Genomic DNA, 15,808 nt, shown 5'->3' with positions numbered 1-15,808 from the left:
AGCCCAGAGCCCATTTCAAGGTTCAAAAGTGACTGAAGAGTAAAACCCCCTCCTCTGCCCTTTTTTGCCATGAGGTACCCTCGTAACCTCTGATTGCATCTGATTAAAATTTTCATATAGTTTTCTTATCAAAATAGTGGAATTACCCAGTAAATATACCTCTTAGGATAAAATGACGCGTGTAGCCCCAGGAGCTAGGGTTGTAAATTTTGCAAATTGCCATTTCTTACACATAATATTTTAACAGAATAAAGGGATATTTGAGATTGGCTTTTCATCAGTGCGGGCTGAGCTTCTGTTAGATTCCTTACCGAATAGTTACAAAATTTTGAAGAAAGATGCCTCCCATTCCTATATCCATAATAGTGGCTCACTTTCAGACATTGACCATTGTATCGTTTCTTCTGGTCTCATCTGTGGCGAAGTCCATATTGATCAGGATGAACGTGATTACGACCATCTCCCCCTATCCCTCACTGTTACCCTTAATGCTACTGCGGAGAAGAACCTTCGTCCCAATTCTAGAAAGTGGATTTCTAAAAGAGAATGGAACAAAGCTGACTGGCCTCTTTATTTTTCTACGCTTGTTAGCCTTCTATCAACGATTAAAGTCCCTTTTAATCTGTTGTGTGCAAGCGTTGGGTCCCCACAACCCAGAATTCAGCTTAATATTTATTATAGCCACATTGTATCGTGCTTAAAGAGGTCTGAAGAAGTAGCTGTTCCCCTATGTCGCTTTAGAACAAAAACAAGAAGTTCAATTTGGAAGAATGACCCAGAGCTTAAAACAATAAAAAATCGGGCTAAGTTGTGGCTAAAAATTTGGATAGCTTGCGGCCGCCCCTTAAGGGGTAATGTTTTCGATATTAAACAAAGAACAAAGCTTGATTTTAAACGCTATCTTCGAAAAATTAGGTACAATGGTGCTGAATTTCCTAAGTCTCCTAGCCAGTGGAAAAAAGTGATTAATGTCGCGAAGTTTGATAGATCGCCTACGGCTGACCGAATCCCTAATGTATCATGGATCAATCATTATAGTAACATTTTCGATACAGTGATATATGCGGTTCATTTTCGTTTTGCCAAGCTCTGTTCTAATCTGTTGCCTAACAAAATCATTCAAGGTCATGTACCTCCCGTTAGTGTTGACTGTGTCAAAAGAAGTGTAGAGAGACTTAAATCGAAATCTCATTATATAGACGGGATCAGTGCTTTTCACCTCAACACCGATTCGGAGGAATTAGTTTATCACTTGCAGTTACTTTTTCAGATGTGTTTATGCTCTTCTTTAGTCCCTGATTCTTTTTTAGTTGGTAACATCACGTCAATTTTGAAACGTGGTAAGGACCCAACTAGTTGCGCTTCGTATAGGCCTATTACGGTTGCTTGTACTTTAAGTAAAGTATTTGAATATGTTTTGCTCCCTGATCTCCTGTCTAATGTAGATTATATGTCTAATCAGTTTGGCTTCAAGCCGTATATAGGATGCCAACATGCTCATCGTGCTATAGTTTCGCTATTACTTGAAGCGTATAAAAATGGTTTTGAGGTTCATTTTTGTGCACTCGATGTTTCAAAAGCTTTTGATTCAATATGCCATAGCCAACTTTGGTATTCTTTAATCCAACTTGGTGCAAATGTATCTATTATATCAACTCTTCGTTTTTGGTATGCTAATTCATATGTTCGACTCAAGTCAGGTGACACCTACGTTGGTAATATCCCCATCCGTTCTGGTCTTAGGCAAGGAGGAGTCTTATCCCCTTATCTTTTTAATGCTTGTCTTTATTCTGTTTTGCCACGTATTAATCCATCATGTTTTTTAGGCCTAACTAATCTTTCGTACATTGCATATGCAGATGATTTACTTTTGATCAGCCACACTAGATCTAGCCTAATTAAGTCGACCCAGCTTGTTTCTAAGTCTTTTGAGGAAATCGGCCTCAAACTTAATACTGAAAAATGTGAATATTTAGTTTTTAATGCTAAGCATCAAAGTAGTGATCTTGATTGTGGTTATTTTTCAGTTAAGCTCGTTTCTTCGATTCGGTGGCTTGGTATTAGTATTTGTTCATCTTTATCGGCTTTTCGATCCTGTGGGCTAAATGATATTAAAAGTAAACTTAAAAAGGGGTACGCGAAAATTGTCCCGAACCGAGGCAGATTTTCACGAAAGGCTTTATCCAGACTTTATTCTACATATTGCGATCATTCTATAATGTTTCTTTCCGGTTTGCGCCCGTTGTTTAATAATCAAGATTTGCAGGGCATAAGAGTTATGTATTTTCGTTATTGTAAATATTTATTGTATCTGCCGCGTTCTTATAGAAATCAGAAGATTATCAGAAAGTTTTGTGCCACTGATATTATTTTTTCTTATAAAAAACTCTATGCTAGATTAGGTGCTGAGGCCTGTCAACGCTTGGGCCCTTACCACCCTTTGATTAGACTGTATTAATTGTATTGTTTGTGTTATTTCGTTTTTCTTTCCTTAATGTTTTTACTCCGATTAATTTGTCAAAACAAGCGGGTAACAAATAAATTATTATTAATTATTATTGACTTGGGAACCTCAGTTTTTCTGGGGAAAGGTACCCTAACCTATAAATAAAGGGTTTCAAAGGGCTCAAAGGGTTATGGTCACAACGGGACCTTAACCTATAAAATACTGAACACACAAAATATTGTTTTCGTCGAACTGTGGTCAAAAACTGTCAATTTTTTTTTTTTTTATATATCTACTTAGAGCTTACATCCTTACGTCAATGGGTCAAAGAAACCAAATGTACAAGAAAAGGTAGAAAACACTGGTTTCACCAAAACACATTCGAAAAAGTCGTTAAAAAAGCTTTATCCGAACGACTTGAAACTTACTACCGTAAATCTCTGAACCAAGGGATCCTCATTGCCAAAAAGAAAACATTAGAAGAAAACTAGTTACCCCACAATTTGGGCCCGAAAAAGGGACGAACACCATTTCTTATGAACGACTTTAAACTTGCATTCGTATGTTCTTGTGTAAAGGAGACCCTAATGCACAAACATAATTTAGGCTCGGAGCGCTTTTTCGCTTGTTTAAACAACACTCCTACTCCACAGCGTCTCCAGCTTAGATGACTTTTTGGTAAGGCCGTCGGTCTCATCAAAGTGGCCATGTCCTAAGCTAAGCATTTCCTATTCAGTCTATATGGTCCGTGTTACCACCCGAGGACGTTACAAACTATTTTCTGAGGAACTGAGATCAGGGAAGGTCCTTGCAGTGGCTCCTAGTGGGAAGCGGAGCAGGTGCCCTAACACCTTAAAGAACGGGCCTCTGCTCGATTAGAGATTTGCCAGTTTGAAAGTCACAAGGATCCCAGTGTTGCAGATTGTACCAGCCTTTTGTTACAAAGGAATTCAGCGAGAAACTTGAGACTCTGGCACTATAAAATCGAGCTTTGGAATTGTGACTAATTTAGGCTTGGGGAAAACTGCTCTATGAATCTTTACGAACACGGAATCTGCCTTAGATGATGTGGCTGAGATCTTTGCGTAAAGTGTACCATTTGATTATGTAATTGACCTGAGATATTTGACCCGCCTCACAATCTCAACAGCCTGGCTATTTATCTTAACATCTTTGAGTAACGTTGACACAGTCTTGTCTACGGGTATAATGTCCGTCTTGTTCAGTAATTTTGCAGCCCAACCCTAGAAGGTATTGGGTAGAGCATATCAAGTGCAGATATATGCTCATCCAGATTGCCACTAGGGACAGCTACGCTATCCATGAGACCAATATCAGATAGAGTGCTCTGTACACAACTGACGTGAAAAGAGAGGACATGGTCTTTCTCTTTCACGATGTAGTTGTTCACGCAAATAAAGAGCCCAGGTATAGCAGGATATACTTGCAGTAGCCTTTTTCTTAATCGGCTGGGAAGAAGTAAGCTCTCCTTTAATAAGAACTGTACTTTCTATGTTTCTATAGAGTTCTTAAAAGAGACTAGCTATTTTTGTAGGAAGGCGTTCAGCTTTCAAGATTTGACACAGGCTGAGCAGCAGAAGCCCTAAAAAACATTTGGGTCATAGGTTAGTCAAAAACATTAGTTTGATTGGCTTGAAAATTATATTTGTAAGCTTTTCGTTCACCAATATGAAAAATATGAAGTAAAAATTTTTTGGTTCACCTTAAAAAGACCTCAAACCTGGTCTAAAACAACAAAAAAACTTTTTTCTCTCTGATTAAAACGCTGGGCTGTGGCAAGAAGCCCCAAAATTGTTCAAATTAGAAAAAAAAAGAATTTTTCTTCCCCTTTTAAACTTTCTGTCAATAGGTAACTCGACCAAGGAGATTCCAAAACGCAAAAAGGAGCAAAAAAAGAGGTTATCAGAAAATATACAAATCAGATTCTTTTCGAATATCTTGATGAGCTTAATGTTATTTCCTTGACTAAGTGAATATCAGAATTCGTTTAGTGGGGGAGGGATTATCGGAGACTGGACGAACGGTAATTTTGATTTCGGCTGTCATTTGCACAAACAACTTTTTCACGAATGGATGGGAAGTTATATCCTTCCCAGGACTAAAGGGATCCTAACTTACGACATATTTTTAGGTTGGGTTATCTTATGAATTTTTCATTGAAACTCATGTTTTTAAGTGCTTAAGAAAAGGAAACACCAATTCACAAGAAAATGACAACGTCTTGGTTTGTCAGAAAATCTTGCCCAAAAAGAGCCAAAAAGTTTTATTTTAGTGCAGTTTTAACCTGGATTTCGTAAGTCCTTAAATCAAGGGTACCTTAATGTACAGACAAAGCTCGAAAAACAAATTTGACTCATCAGCAAGTATGTCAAATAACCTTTATATTTATTGATTAGGATTGTGGGAATGTGTTTTTTTGACATAAAATGCGTTCGGTTGGTAGCCCTGATGGTGACCTCAATGAAGACTAAAATATAGGAAACATATTTGATTACACTAACTCATGGCATCAACAGATTTATGAAGACAACATTATTCTCTGCAGTTCAATCAATCAATCAATTTGTTAATACTAAACAAAAAAAATTACAAAATGTGAAGTAATTACTAAGCCCAAGAAGCTTTGCTTGTAATGGGCCAACAAAACAAAAACAAGCACTTTTATTAAGCAAATACAATAAAAAAAAAGAACATGCAATAACGCACATACAATAAAAAGAAGAAAACAAAATCGCGAAAATGAAAATTATATACTAGGTATTCAAGGTCTTCAAAAAGTCCTTGGTAACTGCGCCGTCAGATTCAGCGTATCTTACAACCCTAATGTAGAGATTTCAAGTACCTATCTGAAGAAAATTTCAATTTTGTATTTTCTGCTAGAAGAAAAATGTTGGATGCGCGTTCATTTGTTTTGTTTATTTTATTTTGTTTGTTTTTCCCATTGTTGATCATATCAACCCAGTGGTCCTAGAATATAGTGAGAGGTCTCATTCGAACGGAAACTAAAAGTTATAGTAACCTGAAAATCTGGCCTTGCATAATTATGCATAAAAGAAAAAGTCCTCGAAATCTGAGCAATTTTTGAATTTTTTGACATTCTAATGTTAAGAAAGACTGTAGAAAATGTTTTTTTTTAGTAAAGTGAAAATCCTGCTCTAGCCTTTAGAGAGTTTAAGTGGCTGGCGCCGTACTTTAATTTATGATAATATTTTTTTTTACTTGATTATTCAATTTAGCTCTTATTAGTTTTGATTTTATTTATTTATCCAAAGTAATTTGCTTCTCGATTTAAATTTTGCTTATTAAAAGAAATATTTCCTCGTTCGAGGTTTAAATTTCTCTCTATACTTTTCTTTAAAAAACAATTCTTTTAAAGATTTTTTAGAATTGAATTGCATTAAATAAAGTTAAAACCTTCGCAACTCCTCGTGTTGTACGCTAAATTTGACTTTCATCCTAGTTCGTTAACAAAGATTACTGAAAAAGAAGAGCCATTGAATTGGAATAAAGAGCTTTTTAGAAACACTTAAAAATGTAGCGTAAACAACATGAAGTTGAGGAGGGGCAGCTCCCTTCATGTACGGAATAATTTTGGTTACTTTTAAGTTTTACTGTTGTTCCTTACGTACAGTTGAAAAAATCTTATTTTTATTTAGTTTCATTCAAGAATGTTCTCATAATTGTTTAAAATAACTTCTGTTAAAAATCGTGGAAGGAACAACGGTCATGAGACAGTAGTTGACTGCTAATGTTACATAAAAAGTGGAAATAACTGTATAATGTGAAAGGACTAAGGTCAATGACCGATCAAAACATATCAGCAGAAATTTTATACTCTCACAAGAAACTGAATCTCATACAACAGGTTAATGTCCGGAAAAAGCGTATAAGAAGTAGCGGTCACGAAACCCAAGGTTTCCCACTTCCAAAGCGATGTACACCTGAGATAGGTGCAAAGCCTAATAGATTTCTGCCACCTTTGTTGGGAAGTGAGATGTGGCACTAAATGATTTTGGTGGAAGTTTTCCAAGATTGGTGGAACAAATGTGACTCCAGAGTGTATACCAGGTGGTGAGGAGTTGGCAAACCCTTACACAAAACAGAACTTGGCAAGTAATGTTTGACAAAAACTGGAACAAGATAAATAATTAAGGGTTCCTAAACTTTGAGTTGAAAGTATTGTAGGTGAGGTTCATGGCTATATTTGAATAATGTAAATCTAGAACTACCGTTAGAACGATCTAAACCTATTCCGAATCATTGTTGAAATCATTGAACACGTGTCGTTAGAATGCTCAAAGGCTTGTGCTGCCTATTAAACATGGAATTTTGTGGCAGGTCTACAGTTGTATCTTGTATCTTTGTAATAAAAAAAACAAGTTTTTTAACTAAAAGTAAGGAGCAACATTAAAACTTAAAACGAACAGAAATTACTCCGTATATGAAAGGGGCTGTTCCCTCCTCAACACCCCGCTCTTTACGCTAGAGTTTGGCTCTTTCTCTCAACTATACATTTTAAAACACTAAAAAACATTAGCTTAAAGAGCAGGGCGCTGAGGAGGGAACAGCCCCTTTCATATACAAAACACAAAATCGCAAAGAAAGGAAGAACGAGGACAATAAAAATCCAGTGAAAAAATTGAAAATTATGCAAATATTCCGGTCAAGACCTCCGCTTCACTGTCCTCACCTCAGAATAAACTGATAAAAATATAGAAAAACACAAACACAACACAACATAAAACTAAAATATGATGACCCTTTCTCAGTAACGGTGAAAGGGTCAAAGGAGCGGGGGAGGAGGCCTAGTTGCTCTCTAATTTTTCGGTTACTTAAAAAGGCAACTAGAACTTTTAATATTTTACGAACGTTTTTATTAGTAAAAGATATATCTAACTTACGAATTAGCTTACGCAACGAACTTCTATATTCATATGTTTTGTTACGTATATGAAAGGGTACACCCCCTAGTTAATACCTCGCTCTTTACACTAAAGCTTAAATTTTGTCCCAATCCCTTAAGAATATTCCCAATTCCTTAAGAATATTTCATTAAGAATAGTTGAAATTACTAAAAATACCTTAGCAAAAAGAGCGAGGTACTAGGAGGAGGTGAACCCCTCATATGCGTAATAATTTGTGTTCGTTTTAAGTTTTAATGCTGTTTCTTACTTTCAGTTGAAAAAACTTTTTCATATTAATTTTGTCATTGTTTTTTAAATAATTCTAGAAAGTCATGCGTCCCCTTCATGGACATTCTCTTCCCCCATGACGAATTCCTCCATGGAAAGTTCCCACCACATAACCCCCTTTTCTCAACTCCCCCCCCCAACCAAAAAAATCCTCCTGAAAACGTCTGTACACTTCCAAATAACCTTTACTAAATGTAAAACACTGGTCAAAGTTTGGAACTTGTAGCCCCTCTCCGGAGGACTGTGGGGGAGTAAGTTGTCCCCAAAGACATAGTTATTAGGTTGTTCGACTATGCTCAATAAAATGGCAATCTTGGAATTTTAATCCGGTGACTTTGGGAGAAATTAGCGTGGGAGGGGGCCTAGGTACCCTCCAATTTTTTTGGTCACTCAAAAAGGGCACTAGAACTTTTAATTTTCATTAGAATGAGCCCTCTAGTGACATGTTAGGACCACAGGTTTAATACGATGACCCCTGGAAAAAAAAGTCAAAAACAAACAAACAAATAAATAAAAAAGCATCCGTGATCTGTCCTCTGGCAAAAATTACAAAATTCCACATTTTTGTACATACGAGCTTGAGACTTCTACAGTAGGGTTCTCTGATACGCTGAATCTGATGGTGTGATTTTTGTTAAGATTCTGTGAATTTAGGGGGTGTTTTCTTCTATTTTCTAAAATAAAGCAAATTTTCTCAGGTTCGTAACTTTTGATGGGTATGACAAAACTTGATGAAACTATATATATATATATATATATATATATATATATATATATATATATATATATATATATATATATATATATATATATATATATATATATAAAATCAGCATTAAAATGCGATTCCTTTGATATAACTATAGGTATCTAGATTCCCTTTTATAGAGTTTTGGTTACTATTGAGCCGGGTCGCTCCTTATTATAGTTCGGTACCACTAACTGTTTGATCTAATAGAGGTCTTTAACAAATTTCAAAAGTGTGTATCGGTAGAAGGATAAGCCTGAATCTCAGTTATCGAATGATAGTAAGAACATCACCTTATGTTGAAACATTAAAACCGTAGGACTTTGGCAAGAAACAACAAACCAAAAAACTCGAACAGCGGACATAAGTCTTCAAGGACAAGTGGTCGAAGAGTCAAGTCGTCAAGTGTTAATTTAACTACGGTAACTGGAATTTGTTTTTTCTTTTTTTTTTTATTTGCATTTAGGTTTCTACTTTAAATGAATCATCGGGTAATTCTCTTTGAATTTTAGGCTCGTTAATTTTGTTTGGAATTTCATCATTTTTTATATTCGTTTTTATTTAGAAAAAAAAAGATGAAAGCCGTGGCCTCATTTAGGCCACGGCTATTTCTAACGATAGGTGTTTTTCTCAGTGGGCGAGGGAGGCTATGGAAATTAAACAGCATATGTTTACTAATCTGTCAGTAAATAGGGACACGGGAAATTTAAATATTGACCCAATTTATTATTATCTTTTGAAAAATGAACCAATGGTCAGTAAGAGACTTGAGATTTTACATAATCACCAGGGGACTAGATTACTTACTACGCCAAAAAGAGTTGCTTCAATAGATAGATAGATAGATAGATAGATAGATTTACTCAAACGAAAAGCCCAATTGGGCCATGGTGACATACACAAAACAAGTGGAAAAAAATACAGCAACAGACATATACTGAAAAGACATTAAATTAATTATTTAAGAAAACATCACGATACCTCATACCTACCCGGCCGAGCTTTCCAATATTATTTATAGTTAAGTAACACCTACTTCTCAAAATTTTCGAAATCCAATCCCTCCCCCCAACCTCCTTACCAAATATTTCCAAGCGCAAATCCCTCAACTCCCTACAATCCCCTAAAAAATGTTGCAAAGACTCATCCATCTCTCCACATATAGGGCAACTGTAAGGACCATCCCTCAATCTATTTCTCCCTAAATATTTCCTACGTTCTCCAAGAGGCATAAAATTTTCCCTTACATACATTACCCATTTCTAATCATCCGGAGCCAATCCCATTTTTAGATAAATTTCTTCGCCCCAGTTCTCCTTGACCTCCGCATATATCCAAAGGGACGGCGAGGTGGCCTTCTCAGCTTGCCAAACCTGAACTTCTTGAGATTCTAGCCTACTAGCAACTAACCTAGATACAGTCCCTACCATCTCTCCTATCCCCTTTCCCTCATTCCAGCAATTACCTAGCCCTACACGGTCTAATATATTCTTCACCTGATTTGGCTGCGAATCCTTCCTCCTATCTTGAAGCATCATTAAAAATGCTTGTTTAACTAACCTATTATCTTCTATCGATGATACCCTTTCCCAATATTTAACCATACTAATTAACCTACTCTGTCTCATACACTTTATTCCTATACCCCTCTTAGTACTAACCCATTAAACTTATTATCAAGGCCTAACTTACGCTTAAAAAACCTCAAGTGCATTCTCTCTAAATTCAACCCCTTATTAAACCCCCAAAGCACCGCCCCGTAATGCAAAGCCGATGTAACCCTAGTATTAAAAACATACTTTAGCAATCCTACATCCCTAATTTCCTTGATACTACTTTTACTTAACAATCCAAGTAGTCTATTTCCCTTACTTTCTACTATCTTGAGATGTTTCTTCCATTTTCCATCTGACGAAAACCTACAACCTAAGTACTGAAATTCATCTACGTAGTCTAGTGTCCTACCTTCATACGTAAACTGACACTGCGAATATATCTGCTCTCCACTTTTAGTAAAAACCATTACCACCGACTTCTTTATGTTTAACACTAGTTTCTTATTCCTAAAATAAGAAGATGCTAGATCTAGCAGTTGTTGTAAATGTTCTTTACTTTCTGCTACTAATGCTATGTCATCCGATAAAAGTAATGCCATAACGCTTGCACTTGAAAGCTTAATTTTTGGGGCGCCTCTGCCTATCAAATTTTCTTCAAAATCATTAATATACAATGAAAATAGCCTTGGGGAAATTGTACATCCCTGCTTAACACCAAGTCTACCCCTCATAACCCTAGAGAAATCCTTGCCTACTCGTACTACAATCTTAACTATATTATACATAGAAGCTATAATCTTAACAAATGCGCTTGGTAGCCCTAGTACTAACAAGGAATCTATCATTAAACTTCTATCCACTCCATCAAACGCCCCTTTTAAATCCAAAAATGCGACAAATAGCCTGCCCTCTTTTCTCCTAACCTGTTTCCTAATGATCCTCAGTAAAATAAAAATCTGATCTATAGGACTATAGCCTTTTCTGAACCCTGCCTGCGAATCTTAAAAAAAATCTATTTTGGTCTATCCAATTATCTATCCTACAACATAATATCTTAGCAAAAACCTTACTAAGCACATTACTTAGGCTTATACCTCTATAATCCCCATGGTCTAATCTATCCCCCTTTTTAAATAACGGCACTAGAACAGACTTAGCCAAAGACAAGGGCCATTCTGCACTGTTCAATATACCGGAAAACATCCCTGCTATAACAGGCAGCAGCCACACCCGTCCCCACTTCCAAAGTGCAGTTGGTATTCCATCTATACCTGGAGCACACCCGCCTCTCATTCCTTTCATTGTCTCCCAAACTTCACTTACTTGGATGGGAGCAACCAAATCATAATCACATTCTTGCATTGGCCTTTTAACTACATCACGTAAAGCAGATACCAGATCTACACTTAAACTAGTTCCTCCTTGGTCCCTAATCACTTCGTTTTCTCTCTCCTCTAAATATGTAGGCCAGGAATCTACTGCTGGAATCCCATGACAAACCTCTGTTCCTCCTATAGAATTTTTAACTATACGCCAAAAGGTCCTAATATCTCCTTCTCTATAATCCTTTTTCAATTGCTCTCCTGTCCTAATTTCATGCTTTTTTTTATGATCTTCGACATTTTCTTGTACTTATTCCGAATCAATTTATAATCCATATAAAATCTAGTATTTTCCCTACTACCTATGCTATCCCTCGCTTTCCGCAGTGCCTCTAAAACTTCCTGGCGTTTTTTTTCACAATCGTCATCAAAAAATCCATTCTTAATATCATTCTTAACTCTGCAATTTAACTTTGAACCTACCTTATATACAACATCATTTACTAATGCTAACGGCTCCTCTATTTTTCCATCACCTAGTAAAACCAAACATTTCTTTAATTCCTGCTGAACTTCTTCACTCACCATCATACTCTGAAAATTTTTCTCATTCTCTCCTGTTACTTTCAGTGCCTTTTAAATCCCTAAATCCTCAGTTTCCCTTCGTTTTTTCTTCCTATCGCTATTAGTTGCTAGTTTCTTAGAACTAACCAACTCAAAAGTAGCCCTAACAGGCAAGTGATCTGAACCTACCACTGCCATCCCCTCGAAATCCGCACATAGATGCCAAAGAGGAATATCCATCAAAATATAATCAATCGCACTTGGAGAAGTCCCAGAAAAACAAGTGAAATTTCCCACACCTCCATCCTTTCCAACTCGTCCATTCAAAATAAAAAAAAATTTTCCTTACCACAAAAATCCAAAATTTTACGATCCCAATTATTCTTTCGTCTAACATGGTCCTTAGTTACCCTCGGAGGGAGATGGATTACTAAATCATCCCAAACCTCCCAAGCAGCTTCATCCGTACAGGCATGAGGTGATATCAAAACTTCTGGAGTAACCCCAACATAACCATTAAAGTCCCCCATAAGACAAAACAAGTCAGAAGGAAACTGAATAAAAAATTTACGTTTTTCATCCTCTAACCTACACCATGTATCCTCCTCGTTGTACGAGCTCGACTCTGGAGGGATATAAATTGCACAAAAAATAATAAACCGTCCATCGGCTTTGACTCTTAACCATATCAAATTACAAGAAACACTCTTCAGCCGTTGGACTTTATGCTGAGACAAAAATTTTCAGATACAAAAATTGCGACTCCACAATAAGTTCGTCCATTCTTAGATTTTTTACGATGGACACCGAAATACGGAAACCTATCAAACTGATTTTTTTTTCAACCAAGTTTCAGATAATGCTACAATATCAAACATACATTGCGATGCCAATAGACTATTAATTTTCATTTCACCCCATCCTTGAATGTTCCAATTCACTATATTTATTCTTTCCTGTACAACACCATGGCCCTGGTCTCCCTATTCTTTCGGCCACTTACTTTGATCTTGGAAAGATAGCTTACGAGGTGCGATCTGCCTTTCATTTATTGTGGCCCTACCTCTAAGAGAGGGTGGCTGTGTTGTAATTCGCGCACTATCATTCGGGCTAATGATTTCAGAATTTCCTCTCTTTGGAGCGCCCCTTTCAACTTATGGCGCAGCAACAGACAAGGGTGTTTTATGCACTTCGATTTCATTTTGCGATTTTACAGGATCACTAAATGCGCTACCGAATGACTGCATAGATGTGATGCTTGAATTTGATAACTGCGAATCCGCTCTCGGTCTTCCGACATCTTTCAACATTATGTTCGAACCTCCAACAGCCGATACCTGGTATGCACTAGCAACTCCCCTTCTATATTCACCACCAGGTACTGTGCGCTCCTCTATCGCATCAGTTTCGAAATCGTATATATAACCCTTGTTCTCTACAAACAATGTCATACCACGCAACTTCGCCTCTTTTCCCGCTGATTTCGCTGCCTCAGGGGTAAATTTCATTTTCTTTCTCGCAAGTAATTCGCGTGTTGTGTAGTCAGGCGTAATCCAAATTTTTGCGTGTCTAAAATGTTGACCTGATTTCAGGACAAAATCGCGGCAAAAAGCGCCCGTAAATTTAGCCGAAACGGGGTGGGGGTTTTGATTACACTTAATACGGAAAATGCCTTTTATGTCACTAAGATGTATCGAGGCATTCGATATAAACTGGTTAAAAGTGGCAACTACATCTTCAAGTAATGTCTGTGCTCGTCTTGACGGATCTAAGTTATACAAAATTACATTTGTTCATTTTGCATCAGCCTCCATATTACTCATTTTAAGTCGCATCTTCTCCAGTTCAGTTTTCAGAGAATCCACTTCTCGCTGCGTATTTATATTTTCTGCCTTAACTTCAGCGATCGCTCCCTCCAACTTAATTGATAACTGGGCCAGCCCCCCATTTATTCCCGCTATTTCTGAGTGAAATTTGGTCTATTTTTGCTAACTGACCATTCATTAGGGTGAGCATTGCCATTACTCGAGATTCTGCATCATTAGAGATATGGCTATCCCCTGAATTCTGGCCTTTTGTAAACATTCCTCGGAATGAAATGAACAAATTCAAAGCTCTAGTTTTCACATGTCTTGCCAATACGGATACAATTTTGTGCCACTATAATCCTTATTATTTCCAAACTGGCATACCGCTCTTTGATTTTATATGAAATTGTCTTATTTTAATAATGCCGAAAGTACAATTTATGCAGTGGACAAAAACTACAGTTAATTCAAGTTATTCAGTGACGTCAGATATTCCACTTGGTTACAGATACTGAATGAATATATAAGACGTTTATAAGACAGTTTATAAGTAATATAAGTAATATAACAAGTAAGTAATAACAGTAATAACAAGTAATATAAGACAGTTTATAAGACGTAAAAATGTTCTCACTATTTCGTAACTACTGAAACAATTCAGTGTCTAATTAAATCAGAATAAAAGTCCTTTACCAACAACTGATGTGAAACTGAGATTAATCCTTTTTGAAAGAATAGATAGATCTTAACTGTTCAACGACTAAATAACGAATGAGCTAACAAGAGTATTCTTTCGCAACAGAATAATTAACTTAGTTTCAATTTCACAACACTCATTGAAGCAACCATAATAGCTTTTTTTTCCCTACGTGGGTCAGCTGCGACAATTGTATTTTATTAATATTGATGGTGGTTTTATTTGTTTTTAGTTTAGTGTTTTTTTTTCTTTTTTTCTTTGTTTCTCTTGTGCTGAGGACGCCTAGTTTGCATATAGGCGAAATATCCGCGTTGTTTTAGTCTTTCATATTTTCTCTCTACTGGCCGTAGTCTTGTTTGTTGTCTTTTAATTGAGTTTTACATCTCTTTGTTGTTTCTTAGAAAAAAAAAAGAATGTAGCAGCCACCATGAGAAAAGGACTGCGAGGAGGATATCTACGCTGAAAAGAAATTCTACTTCGAAAGTTTGAAAAAGATTTTTTTTTTTTTCAAAATAGTGTATGCTGCAACTAGATGTTAACTTTCTAAATTTTGATTCACTTTTGACTTCTAATACACTTAGCAATTCCAAACATAACATATATGTACTTTATTTAGAAAATGAGCTAAATTTTAAATTGAAAAATACAAATAACTTATAGGCATTATTTTCAGAAACAGTTTTTTAATTATTAAACAGTTATTTTCATAAACAGTTTTTTTTTTCCTTTTTTCATTAACATTACTTTCAGAAACAGTTTTAACTTCCAGGATCAATCAACTTGAACATTAGATTTTATCTTTTTTGACAAGCTCTTCAATTAGTTACAATTGAAAGCCTTAATAGTCATACATTGGACAGAAAACTTGCCTGACAAGGTTTTAACGGTCATAATCTTACCATGAAAGACTATTTTGAAAGTCCTTTTATGGCAAATATAATAATTTAACGTTTCTTATTATTTATAACAAACTTCTTGGCAAAACAGTAGGTTTAACCCAAAGATAATACAAATTTTATCCCATTTGATTATTCTTAAACAGATTGAATCGATAATTATAACGGTTATCATAAATGGTAATTCATAAGTATCCCTATTTTCATATTAAATAATAACAAAATAAGTTTCATGACTGCAATGAATAGACATGACATTAAAAAAAAATAAATCAGTTGCTCAAAATTTGTTCTTCTTTATTATTTCTAGTCTATTTCTATCTAGCCTATCTAGTCTATTATTTATTTATTTTTATTCTTTTAAAGCAGACGAATACCAAACTTTTGTCAGTATTGCTTGTCAATTACTTATCAACAGAGCAAATTATTTTCTTAAACCAAATAGAGTGGACATAGTATAGAAATGAGACATGCAGTAACATTTGAGACAATTTCCTCCTTTGAAAAACTAAATTGAAAAAAAAACTTTTTGAAATGGAATCTAGGAGTCTCATCAAT

At 35.9% G+C, this 15,808-nt stretch overlaps 1 protein-coding gene across 3 annotated transcripts in view; it reads left to right on the top strand.

Annotated features, from left to right (window-relative positions):
• Positions 1–15,808, top strand: part of LOC136028298 (galactosylceramide sulfotransferase-like) — a 63,101-nt gene that overhangs the window by 11,480 nt on the left and 35,813 nt on the right. Inside the window, exon 1 of one of the 3 annotated variants that reach the window (XM_065706055.1) lies at positions 8,738–8,829. The exons of the other annotated variants lie outside the window; for them this stretch is intronic. The gene's annotated coding sequence lies outside the window, so the exon portion shown is untranslated. Of the gene's footprint in view, positions 1–8,737; positions 8,830–15,808 lie in introns of those variants that run through there. 3 annotated transcript variants of the gene reach the window in all.

This window comes from Artemia franciscana, chromosome 6 (assembly GCF_032884065.1).
Source record: "Artemia franciscana chromosome 6, ASM3288406v1, whole genome shotgun sequence".
In the NCBI taxonomy this organism is placed as follows: domain Eukaryota; kingdom Metazoa; phylum Arthropoda; class Branchiopoda; order Anostraca; family Artemiidae; genus Artemia; species Artemia franciscana.
Note: the sequence above shows the minus strand (reverse complement) of the source record. Positions and strands in the feature narration are given on the sequence as shown.